We start from the raw sequence: 20,338 nt of genomic DNA, 5'->3' as shown, positions 1-20,338 counted from the left end.
GTGAGTACGTTTAAGAGAGGGAGATGCATAGAGCAAACAACTATGATTTTTTTTGCATCACAATTTAGGACTTAATGCAGATGGGTGTTTCCTATAATGTAATTCTGCAGTAGATACAGCTTGAGCAAACAAACAAAAATAAACAGATAGAAATAACCAAATGAGACCTATAAAAAAAAAGAAGATAAAAAAAACTGATGTTGGTGCTGGCATTTTTTCACAGTGTGTTGAACCACCACCTGCAATGCTGACATTCCATATGAGTGCCAGTCTGAGTTTTGACTTCTCCCCTTCTTATTCTGCTCCCTGCTAATGCACCTAGGAAGGTAGCAGAAGGTGGCCAAAGTGCTTGGGGCCTACGACCCATTTGGGAGACCTGGGTTGAAGTTCCAAGCTCCTGTCTTTGACCTGGTTCAGCCCCAGTCATTGTGGCCACTTACTGAGTGAACCAAGGAATGGAACATTTTTCTGACTTTCGCTCTTTCAAATAAACAAATAAATTTTTAAAAATTGATGATGCAGATAGCCTTTATCCTAGAAACTTTTGAGGCAGTATTATCACTTTTACATAAATATAATGTTTACAGACTCCTTTTTATATTGAATCAGAGTCTAGTCCTACTTCAATCTATAATTGTATCCATTTATTATTTAATGTTGATGCATATGGAATACTTGTGAACATACCTATTATATTACTTTGTTAGATTTGATCCATGGTATATAAAAGTAAGCAAGAGAGGAGTAGCTCATCAGGTAGAAAGGAGCTTCAACACATCAACAGTTGATTTCTCCTTAGATTAATCTGTGAAGATGCCATTGGGATGGTATATTCAACATTCTGAAAGAAAAAAAAAATGTCCATCACCCACGAATGCTATGGGTACAAAACTATCCTCCAAAAATGAAAGGGAAATAAGATATTCACCGTTAAACAAAAACCAAAATTGCTTACCACTGGTAGATTTTTCTTACAAGAAATGACAAAGGTTCATGCTGAAATGAAAGGATGTTGAGCAGTATCTTGAATCCACATGAGGAAATTAAAAACACTGCCAGAGTTAACTTTATAGTTAATACATAAATCTCAATGTTAATCTACTTTTCGTTTGGTTTAAAAGCCAATTACCTAGAGCAATAATTATAACTACATTTTATTTTATTTTTTTTAACTTTTATTTGATAAATATAAATTTCCAAAGTATAGCTTTTGGATTACAGTGACTTCCCCCTTAAAAAACTTCCCTCCCACCTGCAACCCTCCCATCTCCTGCTCCCTATCCATTCCATTCACATCAAGATTGATTTTCAATTATCTTTATATACAGAAGATCAATTTAGTATATATTAAGTAAAGATTTCAACAGTTTGAACCAAAACAGAAACACAAAGTGTAAAGTACTGTTTGAGTATTAGTTATAGCATTAATTCTCATTGTACAATGCATTAAGGACAGAGGTCCTACATGGGGAGTAAGTACACAGTGACTCCTGTTGTTGATTTAACAATTGAACTCTTATTAATGGCATCAGTAATCTCCCTAGGCTCTTGTCATCAATTTCCAAGGCTATGGAAGCCTTTTGAGTTTGCCAACTCCAATCTTATTCAGACAGGGTCATAGTCAAAGTGGAAGTTCTCTCCTCCCTTCAGAGAAAGGTACCTCCTTCTTTGATGGCCTGTTCTTTTCACTGGGATATCACTCACAGAGATCTTTTGTATAGGCCTTTTTTATTTTTGCCAGAGTGTCTTGGCTTTCCATTCCTGAAATACTCTCATGGGTTCCTCAGCTAGATCTAGATGCCTTAAGGGCTGATTCTGAGGCCAGAGTGCTGTTTAGGACATCTGCCATTCTATGGGTCTGCTGTGTATCCCACTTCCCATGTTGGCTCATTCTCTCCCTTTTTAATTCTATCAGGTAGTATTAGCAGACGCTAGTCTTGTTTATGTGATCCCTTTGATTCTTAATCCTATCATTATGATCAATTATGAACTGAAACTGATCACTTTACTACTGAGATGGCATTGGTACATGCCACCTTGATGGGATTGAATTGGAATCCCCTGGTACGTTTCTAACTCTACCATTAGGGGTAAGTCTGATTGAGCATGTCCCAAACTGTACATCAATTCCCTCTCTTATTCCCACTCTATATTTAACAGAGATCACTTTTCAGTGAAATTTAAACACCTAAGAATAATTGTGTGCTAATTAAAGAGTTCAACCAATAGCATTAAGTAGAACAAAAAATATTCAAAGGGATAAAGTATTAAGTTGTTCCTCGACAGTCAGGACAAACTTCACCAAGTTTCCTTTTTGGTGCTCGGTTGTCACTGATCAGGGAGAACATATGATATTTGTCCCTTTGGGACTGGCTTATTTCATTCAGCATGATGTTTTCCAGATTCCTCCATTTTGTTGCAAAAGACCGGATTTCATTGTTTTTTACTGTTGTTTGGTATTCTGTGGAGCACATGTCCCATAATTTCTTGATCCAGTCTACTGTTTATGGCCATTTAGGTTGACTCCAGGTCTTAGTTATTGTGAATTGAGCTGCAATGAAGATGAAGACAGCTTTTTTTTATTTGCCAATTTCATTTCCTTTGGGTAAATTCCAAGGAGTGGGATGGCTGGATTGTATGGTAGGGTTATATTCAAGTTTCTGTGGAATCTCCAAATTGGCTTCCATAGTGGCTTTACCAGTTTTAACCAGTGGGTTAGTGTCCCTTTTTCCCCACATCCTCGCCAGCATCTATTGTTGGTAGATTTGTGTAACTGAGCCATTCTAACTGGGGTGAGCTGAAACCCCATTGTGGTTTTGATTTGTATTTCCCTGATTGCTAGTGATCTTGAACATTTTTTCATGTGCCTGTTGGCCCTTTGGATTTCCTCCTTGAAAAATATCTATTGAGGTCCTTGGCCCATCTCTTAAGTGGGTTGCTTGTTTTGTTGTTGTGGTGTTTCTTTGTCTCTTGGTAGATTCTGGTTATTAATCCTTTATGTGTTGCATAGTTTGCAAATATTTTTTCCCATTCTGTCAGTTGCTTCTTCACTTTCCTCACTGTTTCTTTTGCTGTACAGAAACTTCTTAATCTGATGCAATCCCAGTTATTAATATTGGCTTTGACTGCCTGTGCCTCTGGGGTCTTTTCCAAGAAGTCTTTGCCTGTGCACATATCTTGCAGGGTTTCTCCCATGCTCTCTAATAATTTGGTGGTGTCGGGATGTAGATTTAACTATTTAATCCATGTTGAGTGGATTTTTGTGTAAGGTGAAAGGTAGGGGTCTTGCTTCATGCTTCTGCACATGGAAATCCAGTTTTCCCAGCACCATTTATTGAATAGACTGTCCTTGCTCCAGGAATTAATTGGTTTTAGATCCTTAATCAAATATAAGTTGGCTGTAGATATTTGGATTGATTTCTGGTGTTTGTATTCTGTTCCATTGGTATATCCATCTGTTTCTGTACCAGTACCACACTGTTTTAATTATAACTGCCCTGTAGTATGTCCTGAAATCTGGTATTGTGATGATTCCAGCTTTGTTTTTGTTGTATAACATTGCTATAGCTACTAGAGGTCTCCTGTGCCTCCAAATGAATTTCAGTATCATTTTTTCCAGATCTGAGAAGAATATCTTTGGTATTTTGATTGGCATCACATTGAATCTATAAATTGCTTTTGGGTGAATGGACATTTTGATGATGTCGATTCTTTCAATCCATGAGCATGGAAGATTTTTCCATTTTTTGGTATCCTCTTCTATTTCTTTTTTTAAGGTTTTGTATCTCATCGTAGAGATCTTTAACATCCTTGGTTAATCTTATTGCAAGATATTTGCTTTTTTTTGTATGTATGGAATGGGATTGATATTAGCAGTTCTTTCTCAGCTGAGGAATTGCCTGTGAATACAAAGGCTGTTGATTTTTATGCATTGATTTTATACCCTGCTACTTTACCAAACTCTTCCATGAGTTCCCATAGTCTCTTAGTAGAGTTCTTTGGGTCCCCTAAGTAAAGAATCATATAATCTGCGAAGAGGGATTGTTTGACTTCTTTCTTCCCAGTTTGTATCCTTTTAATTTCTTTTTCTTGCCTAATGGCTCTGGTTAAAACTTCCAGAACTATGTTGAATATCATTGTGAGAGTGGGCATTCCTGTCTGGTACCAGATCTCAGTGGATATGCTTCCAACTTTTCCCCATTCAATAGGATGCTGGCCGTGGGTTTGTCATAAATTGCCTTGATTGTATTGAGGAACGTTCCTTCTATACCCAATTTGCTTAGAATTTTCATCATGAAAGGGCGTATAACTATGTTAAGTGCAAATAAATGGTATATATATATATATATAGTGAAGAACAAGGTAATAGGTTAATGGATTTATATAGCAGAGAAGTGTTTGTTTACTATTAAATTAACTTGATATTAATTCAAACTACAGTATTATAAATTAAGGGATTAATTGAGGTATTCAGGGCAATCAATAACAAAATAACTCAAAATAATATAGTAAAATAAATGAGAAGGGGTAAAAATGTCACAATATATGATAACTATTTACAAAATAGAGTGTCAATGAAAGATTTGGGAAACTGAAAGTCCTGTCACTTGAGAAACCAATAAGAAAAATGATAGAAAATTATCTAACAATAAATATGTCAAAGTTAAGTTTATTAAATCTTCAATTAAATGGAAGAATTAACAAAATATAGTTATATGACGTGAACAAGAGACTTTATTTAGAACCAAAGATACAAATAGATTGAAAGCAAAAGTATAGAAAAAAAAGATAATCTGTGCAAAAATTAATAAAAGAGAGCTGGAATAGATATACATGCAAATTAGACTTATATCAGACACATCCAGAGGACACTGCATCAGTAAAGCTCTCATTCCAGGATGGAAATATATGAAATATAGACATAAATGCACCTAACAAAATATGTATCCCAAAATAGTTTCTCAAATATGTAAATACAAAAAATATAAAATCATAGAAAGATGCTTTAATAATAATAGTTTTAAGAAGTCTACTCCTCATTTTCAACAATATATAGAACAGATAGACAAAATTAAAATAAGTAAATAGAGGACATGGACAGAATTATAAGTTAACTAAACATAGTTACATGTACAGAAAACTTCACCCAACAATACAATTCACATTTTTCTCAAATGCACATAATTATTAACAAAACAAGTCTCAGTAAACTTAAAAATACTAAAATTATATAAATTATCTTCTCTGACCTTAAAGGAATGGAACAAGAAACCAGAAAACAATAACAGAAAAAAAATCTGGAAAATTCACAAATATGTGGAAATTAAACAGCAAAATTCTAGGTAAGGAATCAGTCAAAGAAGTTATCACAAAAGATATTTTAAAATTGTTTTAATACTGAAAATAAAAACAATGTACTAACATGTATGAAACAGCAAAAAGCACACTCAGAGAGACTTCTGCTGTTGTACTTTCTTGTATTAACAAGTGTATCAGATTAATAAACTAAGTTTACATCTAAAGAATTAAAAAATGAAAGCTAACAGAAGGAAGAAGATACTAATGATAAGAGGACAATGAACCAAATTAGGAGGATAGAAAAGCAACAGAGAAAATCAAAGCAGAAGTTATTGGATTGAAAAGTACATCAAAGAACAACCAAACCCAAAGTTAGTAGGAAAGAAATAATTAGAGAAGAAATAATTGAAACAAAAATACAAAATATCAGTGAAATGAAGAGTTAGTTTTTTGAAAAAATAAACAAAATTGATACACCTTTGGTCCAACTAACCAGAAAAAGAGGGAGAAGACCCAAATTAATAAAATCAGAGTTGAAAAAGGAATGTAACAAGAAATACCACAGAAATATAAAAGAACCATCAGGAGTTACTTCAAAGAGCCATATGCCAACAAATTGGAAAATCCAGGAGAAATGGATAGATACCTGAGCACATACAATCTACCAAAACTGAGTCATGAACATAGAAAACCTAAACAGACCAATAACCAAGATGGTGATTGACTCAGTAGTAAAGACCCTCCAAACAAACAAACAAAAAAAAGCACAGGATCCAGTGGCTTCACTGCTGAATTCCGCCAGACATTTAAAGAACTAATTCCAATTCTCCTCAAGCTATTCAAAACATTTGAAAGGGAGGGAGTTCTCCCAAACTCCTTGTATGAAACCTGTATCATCTTAATTCCTAAACCACAAAAAGATACAACAGAGAAAGAGAACTATAGGTAAATATCCCTGATGAACATAGATGCAAAAATCCTCAACAAAATACTAGCTAACCAAAATTCAACAATGCATCAGAGAGATCATTCTCCTGGATCAAGTGGGATTTACCCTTGGTATGCAGGGATGGTTCAACATTCACAAATCTATAAATGTGATACATCACAACAATGAACTGAAGAATAAAAAAAACCTTATGATTATCTCAATATATGCAGAGGAAGCATTTGATAAAAGGCAACGTTCTTTCATAATGAAATCCTAAAGCAAATTGGGTAAAGAAGGAACATTTCTCAACACAATCAAGGCAAATTATGTCAAACCCACAGCCAGCATCTTATTGGGAAAATTTGGAAGCATTTCAACTAAGATCCAGAATTAGACAAGCATGCCCACTTTCACCATTACTATTCGATATAGTACTGGAAGTTTTAACCAGAGACGTTAGGCATGAAAAATATGTAAAAGGGATACAAATTGGAAAGGAAGAAGTGAAACTATCCCTATTTGCAGATGACATGATTCTATCAATAGGGGATCCAAAAGACTCCAATGAGAGACTACTGGAACTCATAAAAGAGTTTGGTAAAGTGGCAGGATATAAAATTAACACAACAAATCAATAGTCTTTGTATACACAGATAATGCCATGGCTGAGAAAAAACTTTGAAGATCAATCCCATTCTCAGTAGCTACAAGAAATAAAACACCTTGAAATACATATTACCAAGGAGGCGAAAGATCTCTACGATGAAAATTGCAAAACATTAAAGAAATAGCAGAAGACGCAAAAAAATAAATGGAAAAATTTCCCATGCTCATGGATTGGAAGAATTAATATAATCAAAGTCCCCATGCTACCAAAAGCAGTTTTGCAGATTCAATGTGATCTCAATCAAAATACCAATGAAACTCTTCTCAGATCTAGAAGAATGATGCTGAAATTTATATGGAAACACAGGAGACCCCAAATAGCTAAAGCAATCTTATACAACAAAAACAAATATGGAGGCATCACCAAACCAGATTTCAAGGCATATTACAGTGCAGTTACAATTAAAACAGCTTGGTACTGGCACAAAAATAAACATATAGACAAACAGAGCAGAATAGAAATTCTGAAAATCAATCTACTCATCTGCAACCAACTAGTCTTTGACAAAGGAGCAGAAATCAATTCCTGAAGCAAGGGTTGTCTTTTCGACAAATGGTTCTGGGAAAATTGGATAGTTGTGTGCAGAAGTATGAAACAAGGCACCTCCCTTACACTTTATACAAAAATCAACTCAAAATGTATCAAGGATCTAAATCTATAACCTGATATAATCATATTCCTAGAGGAAAACAATGGGAGAAATCTGCTAGACATTGGCATAGGCAAAGACTTCTTGGAAAAGACTCCAGAAGCACAATCTGTCATTCCCCCATTCGCAAAGGAACGACACTGGACCCAGCGCTGTTCCTTTTGCCCGGTCCTTCCCAGGTTAGCTGCCGGTCCCTCACTCGCGGAGGAACGACGCTGTCCTGGGTTAGCTCCCGGCCCCCCGCCTCCGCGGAGGGGCGGCACCCCCCGCCGCTTTCCCCGCTTCCGCGGAAGAGCGGCACACTGCCGGCTGGCTCTCAGGGGTTCCTCAGATGTTCCTGGTGCATGTTGTTTCTCTCCTGCTTTATAGTCCTCTTCCACCAATCCATGCTCTGCTGCCCACATGCCGAGCACGCTGCTCTCCTCCAATCAGGAGCAGGATCAGCTCCTGCAGCTTATCAGTCAAACTGGTGAGGCAGCTGCATAGAGGTTGTTTGCTCCCTCTCAGTGCCATATTGTGGGAGAGCAGATGCATAGAATAAGTCTTAATTCCAGTAACTTAGTCTAGTCTCAGTTGCTCTCCACACAATCAAGGTCAAAATTTAGAAATGGGATTGCATCAAGCTGAGAGGGTTTTGCGCTGCAAAAGAAACACTCAGCAAAGTGAAGAGGTAATCAACAGAATGGGACAAAATATTTCCAACCTATGCAACAGATAAAGGATTAATATCCAGAATCTATAGAGAGTTCAAGAAACAACAGCAACAAAACAGTCTAGTTAAGAAATAGGCAAGGGACTTGAACAGGCATTTTTCAAAATAGGAAATTCAGATGGCCAACAGACACAAGAAAAAATGCTCAGGATCACTAGACATCAGGGAAATGCAAATTAAAGCCACAATGAGGTTTCACCTCACCCTGGTTAGAATAGCTCTCATACAGAAACAAACAAGCAATAAATTATGGCATATATACACTATGGAATCCTGTCTTTTGCAACAAAATGAATGCAACTAGAAACAATTATATTTAGTGAAATAAGTCAGTCCCCAAAAGACAAATACCATATGTCTTTCCTGATCTGTGATAACTAATACAGTACCAAAAATGTAATGTACAGGAGTGAAATTGACAAGTTGAGATTCAATGATTGTTTACCTCCCTGTCTCTACTGTTGAAGAACAGTGCATTTTTTTCTTACTATTTGTTGAACTCTCCACTTAGTGTAGGGTTAATATTATGAGTATAAAGTAAACTGAAAGTAGATCATTATAAAAATTAAGAATTTTAGAGTCTTAATGCAAGAGGGAAGAGGAGGAAGGGTTGAAGTGTGGTGGGAGGGAGGGTAGGGTTGGAAGCATCACTATGTTCCTGAATCTGTATATATGAAATACATGAAATTGTATACCTTAAAGTAAGAAAGAGACAATAAATCTGCTATTTACACCAGAAAAAGAAAACAGAACAACAAAGTGACAAGCCTTTAGATATATCAGGATTAAATAGAGGATGTCAATAAATTCAGAAATAAAATTGTGTGCTATTACAACCAAACTTAGAGAAGTAAATGTAATTATAGTAGAATACTATGAAAAATTATATAACAAAAATTAGATAATCTAGATTAAATAGGCAAATTCCTATAAACACACAAAGTACAAAAACTAGTTCAATAAGAAATAGAAAATTTGAATAGAATTGTAATGCAGAGATTGAATCAACAATTTTTAAAAAGTCCTTAACATGATGCCCTCTAGTTCTATCTAATTTGTTGGTAATGACAGGCATGGTTAGGAGAAAGGAACTCCAAGGCTCTAATCATAAAATAATCTCAAAAGGAAATGCACATTACATTAATTTGATAATTACACATTGTATATATGTAATATAATGCCACTCTGTACCCTTAAATATGTATAGTTATTGTTAAAAAATAAAAATATATATTTAAAAGTCCTTTGTAAAGTAAATTGGTTAAGTTTTGCAAGTCATAGAGATCAGTAGTAAGTATGCACCTCTGTCTTGTAGTAGAAAAATAGCCATAAATAGTATGAAAATATCTGATTTTGTTCCAATAATTTTTTTTTTCAAAAAATGCTGGTAGATCGGATGGCTGTAGTTTCCTGATTCCTGATATAGAGGCATAGCTATATGGTAACTACTGAAATAATGTTTGGTATATGTTGTAGAAATCAAATGACTATGCAGAAGTTTTGGTGATTTCTATTTTCAGGCCAAAAAGACACTTGATATAAAGTGATAGAATTCCATAGTCAATTCTTCCCTTCGTCTTATCCTGTTTTACTTTTTCATAGTACTTGTATTTTTGATTGGTGGACAGTGTAATGAATCTCAGTGATCACTGCATTCATGATTTTACATACTTGTGTAATTATCTTCCCTTTAATGCTGGCTGGGCTTATTGAATAATTTCCAATAAATGTAGTATGGCAGAAGTGATGGGATATCACGTTTGGGTGACAAAAATCTGTGACTTCAGATTCTCTCCCCCAATCCCTTCTCTCATTGGAGCTATCACTTCGGTGAAAGTAAAGTGTCATGAAATATGTACCCCTATTGAAAGGCCCACATGTTCAGGAACTCCTATTTCTGAGCAACAAACATTGAGGATCTAAGACTTTGAGACTTGTCAGGAGCTACCTAAGTGAGCCTGGAAGTAGAGCCTGAAACCTTGGATTTACTGAAGCTCCAGTAGATTATATTGCTTACAGCTTTGTATGTTATAGTGAGATACAAAATCCAGCTAAGCTGTGCCTGACTCATAGAAACTGAAAAATGTAAATGCTGTTGTAACTCATTAAGTTTTATGATATTTAGCTATATAGGAATAGAATTAAAATATAGTGCTATGTATTTTCTCCCCCTGTCCCCCAATATTAAATCACTCCTAGTTAAACCAAGCCCATCTTATACTGTGACTTAAAACTTCAAATATACATGTCATGAAACTTTGGACTAGTTTTAACCTGATATAATTAGGAACTTATCGTATCACTTTTAATGATGTCTCTAGTCTAAAGAAGTACACTCTCTCATTTAGAGGGTACTTATATCATAAAACAAGTCAGAAAGAAGCATGATTGGAAGCTATGAAATAATTCCAGCGAACAATGCAGAAATCTGCACTAATCATCCTTTTAGATTTTAAGTTCGATGATGTTATATTCCTTTGTATCTGTCTTGCACATATTCACTTCAAAAGTTTTGTTTATATGATGTGTACTTTTCTCTGAATAATATAGACATAATTCCAGACTGACATTTGCTGAATTAAAAGTGCCCATCACCTGTCTTTATCTTTTTGTTATATATGAGTATATAGCACATTATTTAAAATATGTTCAATCATTTCTATCAATTATTTAATATTAATTTGTAGAGCTGTATTTTCAATATTTTCACTCATTTGCATATATAATTGTTAATAAGAAAGGCAATTAAAATGTTTGGGATTATTTGGGTAATATATATAAATTATAGCTCATTTATATAGAAAACATATCAGAAATGCATTAATATATGTACTGATGATCTTAATATATACACGCACACATGCAAAAACACAATTTTCTTTTCTGGAAAGCTAAGACAACTCTACTATTCATATAAATAAATGTTTACTTTTTGTATGTGTCAAATAATGAAGTACTTTCATTTTATAAATTTTATTTATATGATAAAAAATATTGAGATGGAGGAGAAAGAGATACTCCCATCCAGTTGTTTCACTCTTCAAATGCCCCAAAAAACCCAGAGTTGGGCTGTAACCAAAGCCAGGAGCAGGGACCACAATCCAGGTATTTGCCATGGATGGCAGGAACCCAATTACATAAGCCATCACTACTGCCTCTCAGGGTCAGGAGACAAACCTGAGAATAAAAGGAGCATGAGTATTTTAACCTGTGTCTTAATAACTAGGCCAAGTGAACTCCCCTAATATTCTTTTTTGTTCCATCCTCTTCCTAGATCACAAATGGTTGAATTTAAGGAATAATATGGTGTTACCAGACTTTGAGGCTATTAAAGTTACATGTGATGGTTGTGAATTCCAACCTCATCCTTAGTTATTGTGCAAGAAATTAGAGAAAGAAAAAATAGGAATTTTTGCCTCTAAAAACTATTGAATATTGACATACAGCCAATATCAAATAGAATAATTAAATTTAGAGTCTAGGCAGAGAAAAAGAGTCATAATACAGTCTTGAAATGGTACAAAGGTAGAAAAGAAGACCCCACCATTGCAGATAAGCACTGTAGAGAACAAGTGAGAAAAAAAAAGATAAATCTATCTATGAATAGATAGCATAAGAGAGATATTTATTCATTCATTCGTTCTTTTATAGAAAACAGAAATTGAACCAACACTTACTATATTCTAATCACTGTGATAGACAATGAAGATAAATTTATGAATAAGAAATAATCCCCGAAAAACAGCATATCTCACAGTTGTGTGAACCAGTATTCATTTGGTCACATTTATTCAAAATTATATATTAAGCATATGTTCTATTATGTTAAGAACTATAAGTAACTTGAACCAAAAAGAGCAAGGCCTTTACTTTCATTACCAATCATTTAGTAGCATATAAATATAATAACAAATATTTGCAGTAATTAATTTGTAAATACAAACTACTTGTGGAGATGGGGTATTAGAGCAAAATTTCCATAGAGAATTGTTTAAGCTAAGATATAAAGTGTAAAAGTTTTTTGTATGCAGTAGCTGAAGGAGGGAATGTGAAGGTGGGAAAAATATTTCACAGGTATTAGCAATTACAATGGCCTCGTTTTGTATTGAATTGTGTTACCAAAAAATTTGTGTGTAGAAGAAACTCTAAACTTAAGTACCTCAAGATGGGAATGAATTTGAAAACAGGGGTTTAAAAGCAGTAGCAAATTAAAAGTAGGATGATCCCTGGTCTAATACAACTGATTCTTATGATAAAAGGAAATTAAGACACAGGTGAGACATAGACATCAAGGAAAGACCAAGAGAGGGCACATGAAAAGGCACATATCTTTAAGTTAAGGACAGGGATCTCAGGAAAAACCAAATTTACTCGACCTCAGACTTTCAGCCTAGGAAACTATGAAGAATAAAGTTTTGTTGTTTAAACAAAATCTATAGTATTTTGTTATAGGAGCCCTATCAATCTAATAGGGCTCTATGGCATCAGAAGAAGAAGGCAAGAAGACAGTGAAACAAATAATCGTGTTAGATGAATCTGTGCAAGAAGGAAGTGGCTAGACTGTGCAAGGCTTTATTGGACAAGCCAATGATTTTGTCTTCAGAATAATTTGGAAACCACTTATAATCTTTTAAGTGACTTAATAATTTGGAAACCACTTATAGTCTTTTAAGCCAGTGGAAATATGTATACCAGTATGCATATAATATACCAACTAGTTTTTTTCAGTAAGTGGTTGTATGTATACCAGATACCATCTTTTAGTTGTGACAGACAATCCATCTAGGAAAAGTAAAGATATTTATTCTCACATAGAAGAACTAGGAGGAGATTCCAGGGTTAATCTACAGACTTAATGTTATCATGGACAGAATTCTCTTATGATTTTCAGTTTGCTATCCTACTATTTGTTGGCTTAACTTCCCAGACTTGCTCTTCCTATGGTCCTAAAGTGCTGAGCATCATTTATTCATGTCAACATTCAGAAGAAGAACAAAGAATAGCCCTGTCTCAGGATCCTTTTGCAGAGTGACTAAAACTTCTCAGAGGATTCTCAGCATGTTTCCCTTCATATCTTGTTGCACAGAATTGTAACACAAACTCATTCCTATAGTGGTTATTTGGCAAAGGAAATAAAATCAGAATTCTTGATCTCTAGCAACAGAGAGTCATTCACCCTCTCAGGAAAGGGTCCAAGCCCCCCATGAAAGACATGCTCTCTCAGAAGAGGGTGAACAGTATTGGGATCCATCTAGCCAGAAAGAATGAATAGTTTTTGGCTAGACAATCAACACTTTCTATCTCAGAATTATGTGATTAGATTTTTGGTTTGAAATATCACTGATTGCAGTATAGAGAACTTATCAAAGGGGGTGTGGGTAAACGGAAATGAGGAACCACTTATTAGGTTATTACAGTATGACAGGTCAGATAAGATGGGATCTCGGGCCAGAAAGAAGAGAATAGAGAAAATGTATGGTATCAAGAAATGCCTTGAAGGTAAAATCAGTTGAATTTAATGATAGATTAAATATGGCATGTAAGGAAACGGGAGATATCAAAGGTGATTCTTAGTTTTCAGTGTTTTGTCTGAATACTGTTTTCAATTATGTTAGTTATTTTATGTAAGAGTATAGGGCCGGCGTTGTGACCCAGAAGTTTAAGCTGTCACTTGAAACACCTGGCATCCTATATCAGAATGCCACTCAAAATCCCTACTGCTCTGCTGCTGATCTAGCCTCCTGCTAATGTGCCTGGGAAAGTGGTGGAAGATGATGTAAGTACTTGGGCCCCTGACACCCATATGGGAGACATGGTCCTTTGTGGCACTTAGGATGTGAAGTAGTGAATGAAAGATTCTCTCTCTTTCTCTCTCTGTTACTCTGCCTTTCAAATGCATAAATAAGCCCTCTCCCTTTCTTTAAAAAAAAAGTTTTTTTCTTTTAAAAAAAAAACGGAGTCTCATGGCAGTTCTATGCTTGACTTCTTGAGAAAATACCAAGTTGTTTCTGATAACAGTTCAACCATTTTGTATTACCACTAACAATGCACTAGGGTTACAGTTTCTCCATATCTTGGTTAACGCTTGTAAAAGTCCATTACAGGCAGCCTAGTGGGTATGGAGTGGTATATCATTGGGATTTTGATTTAAATTTTCATACTGAATAATAGTATTTAACATCTTTTCATATATTTGTTTATAATTTACAAAGCTTCTATTTAAGCTCTTTGCCTATTTTAATAGAGTTTTTTCTTACTGAACTGAAAAATGTTTTAAATATTCAAATGATAGATTATTATCACATATGAATACATATTAATTGCAAATAATGTCTTCTATTCTGTGGGCTTTAACTCCTTTGATAGTATCTTTTGATGTTCTAAAGTTTTTAATTTTAATTAAGTCTAATTTAGGTATTTTCTCTTTTGATTTTCTTTCGTTTGCATAGCTGTTAAATTATTTTAAATCCAAAGTCAAAGGTTATCCCTGTGTTATCTTGTCAGAATCCTAGAAATTTTGCTCTTATTTTCAGATTTTTTATCTACTTAATTTTTGTGCATGGAGTGAAGTAGGGATTCAGTTTCTTTTATTTTGAGATTTTATTTATTTATTTAAGAGTTAGAGTTACAGACAGTGAGAGGGAGAAACAGAGAGAAAGGTCTTCCTTCTGATGGTTCACTCCCCAGATGGCTGCAACGGCCGGAGCTGCGCTGATCCGAAGCCAGGAGCCAGGTGCTTCTTTCTGGTCTCCCACATGGGTGCAGAGGCCCAAGGATTTGCGCCATCCTCTACTGCTTTCCCAGACCATAGCAGAGAGTTGGGCTGGAAGTGGAGCAGCTGGGACTTGAACCAGCGCCCATATGGGATGCCGGCACCGTAGTTAGAGGATTAACCTACTGTGCCATGGTGCTGGCCCGGGATTCAGTTTCAATCTTTTTCATATGCATATTGTGTTTACTCATTTATTGAAGAGACAATCATTTCCTCCTTGAATTATATAGGCTCTTTTTTGAAATTAGTTGGACATGGATGTATGGGTTTATTTCTTGATTTTTAAATCTATTTTAGCAATCTATATGGCCACCATTATAGAAGTACTGCATTATTTTAATTGTAATATACAAGTATGTAGTAAATTTTGAAGCTGAAAAATATGAAAAGTACTTTCATATTTCAAATATGAAAGTAATTTTTCTGTATGAAAATTGTGTTGGCTCTTTGCATTCCTTATAATTCATATAAATTTTAGAAGCAGAATTCTTATTATAGAAAACAAAAGGCCATTGACATTTGGATAAGGATTTCATTAAATCTGTAGTACAATTTGTAGAATATGGCCATTCTAACAATAACTCTTCCAATCAAGGAACATGGGATCTTTGGTTTGATTTTGTAATGTTTTATAGTTTTCAGTATACATGTGGTTCATCTTCTTGGTAAAACTTATTTATGTATTTTATTAATTTGATATTATAAATCAAATTGTTTTCCTTTTAAAGTTTATTTATTTTCATCTACTTGAAAGGCAAGGTGACAGAGAGGGAGAGAGACAGAGAGAGATCCCATTCACTGGTTCACATATACTGGTTCACTCCCCAAATGTTCACACAGCTAAGGCTTGGCCAGGCTGAATCCAGGAGTCAAAAACCCCACCTGGGTATCCCACATGGGTGGCAAGTTCCCAAGCACATGAACTATCAACTTCTGCCTCACAGGGTGCATTAGCAGGAAGCTGGATTTGATCCAGAGTAGCCAGGGCTTGAATAGCCATTCTGATATGAATTGCAGGCATTCCAAATGACAATTTAACACCTGTGCTGCGACACCCCCGAATTGATTTCTTAATTTAAATTTTGGAATATTCATTTACTGCTAGTGATATTGCATTTTGTTCTTAGACTCTGGAACATTGCTGAATTTGTCCATTTGGTCTAATACTCTTGTGTGAATTTGTCAGGATTTTCTATGAATGATTAGGTCACCTGTGAATAGAGATGCTTCACTTAACAATGTGGTTTCATTTTCTTTTTAAATGAAAGGTAGTGTTACAGGGAGAGAGAGAGATGTTGCATGCTATCTTGACTTCTTTAAAAAAGATGTATTTATTTATTTGAAAGGTAGAGTTACAGAGAGAGGCAGAGAGAGAGAGAGAGAGAGAGAGGTCTTCCATCTGCTGGTTCACTCCCCAAATGGCCTCAATGGCCAGGGCTGAGCCAGAAAGAAGTCAGGGGCCAGGAACTTCATCCAGGTCTCCCACGTGGGTACAGGTGCTCAAGGACTTGATCCATCTTCTGTTGCTTTCCCAGATACTTGAGCAGGAAGCTGGACTGAAAGTAGAGCACTACAGGGAGCAGCTTAACCCATAATGCTACAATTTTATTTATTTTCTTGCTTAATTATACTAGCTAGGTTTCCAGTATAATGTTGATAAGACATAGTAAAGTAAGCATGCTTTCCTTGCTTGTAATTTTAGGGACAACATTTTAGACTTTGAGCATTGAGTTTGAACACTGGATATCAATATTTTATAAATACATTTTTATGATGTTGAGAACATTCTATTCTTTTCTTTGTATGAAGATATAGTATAAATAGGACTCTGATACATTGTAAGAGATTATAAATATATACAAATAGTTTCAAATACTAAATGAATACTGAGCATACTCTTCCCTATGACCCAGTAATTCTACTTTTAGCTATGCACCTAAAATAAATGCTTTTTTCCACTAAAGGACATGTATACACATATATACAGCAACTTAATTTATATTACCCACGAATATCAGGAGGAAAACACACAAATAACTTGTAATTTCAATTCAATTGAATTTATACAATAGTGCACAAATTAAGAAAAGAACAAACTTGATATGCACACTTATACAAATGAATTTTTCAAATATATCGATAAGCAGAAGAAGCCAGTCACTAATAATATGTGCTATGAGATATTATTTATATGAAATTTAAAAACAAAACTATACAATGTATGTATCAAAATAACATTTCCCTTTAGTAGGGTTTTGACTGTGTAGGATTATGAAGAAAATTTCTAGGGTTCTAGGAATTTCTATTATTTTATCTAGGTAGTGATTTCATGGGTATATATATATATATAAAAACAATAAATCTTGGCTAATAAAATTAGTAGATCCTACATAATGCATGTGACTAAAAAGTATAAAAATGTATAGGGTAAATTAAAAAGTACAACAAACAACTGGAATTTGACAAGATATTAAGGACAAGCTACAGGTGTCATGCATAATTTATGTTGTAGGCTGAAAGTTCTTATATAATTTTTAATAAAATTTAAAACCCTATAAAAATTATAAATGCCTGAAAATAATTCAATTTTTTAGCTCTCTAATTAAGTTTACTGGAAAAATAAATTCCAGTCATACCCCTTCTTTCTTAAAACTTCTGTAGTGAGTTACAGGAATATTTTAATTCTTATTAGAGAATTTAATTCCTCATTAGAGAGATTTCCAAATTACTATGGTGTTTATAATTATCAATAGACCAAGAACAATATTTTTTGAGAAAGTTCACCAATCATTAATCTTTTCTACTAATTTTGAATAAAAATAGTTCATAGAATACATTAACATATTAAGCAATCTTGAACTGTTCCAGAAAAATCACTTTTTAACTTTTCTTCTGCTACCTCTGAGAAATGAGATTAGGTGAATTATTAATATAAATAAAAAATTGTGTGTCTGACTCTAAATATTTTCAAATAATAGAAATTCAAAAGATCATAACAATGCCCCTCCTTCTATTCCATCTTATCCTTTCTTTCCATTTGTTGAGTTATAGAGGGACCTGCTAATCTCTGAAGCTATTAAACACATTCATCTGTTCATCCATTATCTGTATACTTACTGAGTTACTACAAGGTAACAGACACTTTTATAGACACCAGAGTTACAGATGTCTATTCATTTATTGCTTTTGTCATTTATTCAACAAATATTTATTGAAGACCCATTTTACATGAAGCACTATGTTACGTGTTGGCCATAGAACAGTAAGAACTTTGTTTATTCTTTTATAGTCTTTATATTCTAAGTCAGTATGGCAAGTAATAAGTCAATTAAATAAAATTATTAATATTCTAAAAGACAGAAGACTTACTAGAAGAAGTAAATGAAAATGAAATAATTTTATCCAGTGTAGAAATTGTTATATTCATAATTCTGTAGATGTAGGAGCCGTAACTGATTCTGTTGGATAGAAAGAGATTGAAATGGTGGGTATTTAATTCTTTGGGAAAATTTACAACTATATACATGTATACAGCTGCTAGATTTCACTTCTCTGTTGTTCTTGGTCATGATCCAAGAGTTTAAACATTTTTTGTCATTTGTTCTCTTTATTCCCATGTCTACGGCAATCTTCCGTTTCTATTTCTAACCGTCTAATGCCTCCCTTCTTCTTTGTCTTAATTTTCTACTATTTCAGGACATAAATGCCTTAAATTATTGCATTCTTATAACTTTTTCATAAATGTAACCCAATTCTCTCTTGGGGTCCTCATTTTTCTGGGATCAATCTTAGGTCAAATCTCATATTCCCATACTGTAAACTGCTAATGCTTAGGAGAAGGACTCCATTACTATTGTGCCCAATTATGTTTACATAACATACTGTATTCTGGAGTAAATTTCTGCTCTTTTGGGCCTAATGTCAAGTTATTCTAGCAATTCTTTCCCTTCTTTTTATTGCATAGCACTTTCTGTGCACATTGCCAACTCTCTATCTGTGCATTTGTAACCCTCAAATGCCAATCTTACCATTTTAACTTAAATATAAATGTCAACACTGTATCAATCTACTTTAGCTTCTTTAACTAAAATAATTGAGAGGAATATCTTATCAGAGACCTAGGCCAACTTACTGTCTCTCAAACTCTCTACATAGGCCCTGCTGACCTTGGCTCACCTGATCTGCCCAGAGTCTCTTCACTATGCCCTCTCCATCTCAGATCTCACTACACCATGGTGGGGGAGGAGGAACATGGCATCTGTTCAGCAACCAAGACCCGGCATCATGTTTTCCAGTTGCCTTCTTAAGTTTTTTCCTAGACTGTCTGATCTGACCCAGATTTACATTTTCTTACTTACTAAATTATGGAAGTTTCTCTGTCCACCTTTTTAAGATTTTTCTGTTCCCCATTTGTCAATAAATGCCTTGTTAAACTACACAGCTCTCCAATCACCACTGCCTACAAAGTACAAAGATCTGTTAAACTCTGCTATATTTCCTAAAATACTATGAACTGTTATTGTAATTATGACTAGCTTAAATTCTTGTCACCCACAATATGATTCTCAAAAATATTTATGTCTGTTAACAAACCATTGTTATTATTCTTAAATGCCTTGTTTTCTAGATTAAATATTTTCCTGAGACTCTTGGGGTTCACAACACGTTGGTAAAATTTCTCCAGTGTTCAAAAAATTGCATTAATGTTTTCATGGGTTCATTTGCTGATATCACATGCTAACCCTTTCAATCAAGATTTTTCTGTGTTTTTGTAATGGACTTAAGTAACAACTTTCTTTGCATTGCATGGAAGTTTCACGTGTTTTCTGTCGCCTTGCTTTAAAAATCTGGGCCTTAGGGACGGCGCTGTGGCACAGTGGGTTAATGCCCTGGCCTGAAGCGCCGGCATCCCATATGGGCGCCGGTTCGAGACCTGGCTGCTTCACTTCCTGTCCAGCTCTCTGCTGTGGTCTGGGAAAGCAGTAGAAGATAGCCCAAATCCTTGGGCCCCTGCACCCACGTGGGAGACCTGGAAGAAGCTCCTGGCTCCTGACTTTGGATTGGCACAGCTCCCGCCATTGTGGCTAATTGGGAGTGATCCATCGGATGGAAGACCTCTCTCTCTCTCTCTCTCTCTGCCTCTCCTCTCTCTGTGTAACCGACTTTCAAATAAATAAATCTTTAAAAAAAATCTGGGCCTTAAAGGAGTTAACTTTATGTGGTTAGATCTGGTCCACAGCTTTATTTTGACAGATGGCATCTCCCTCAACAAGACACTTTAAAGTATTCTGCCTGCTGCTCAAACAGAA

This window comes from Oryctolagus cuniculus, chromosome X (assembly GCF_964237555.1).
Source record: "Oryctolagus cuniculus chromosome X, mOryCun1.1, whole genome shotgun sequence".
NCBI classification, from domain to species: domain Eukaryota; kingdom Metazoa; phylum Chordata; class Mammalia; order Lagomorpha; family Leporidae; genus Oryctolagus; species Oryctolagus cuniculus.
The sequence above is the reverse complement of the archived record's forward strand: the minus strand, read 5'-3'. Positions refer to the sequence as shown.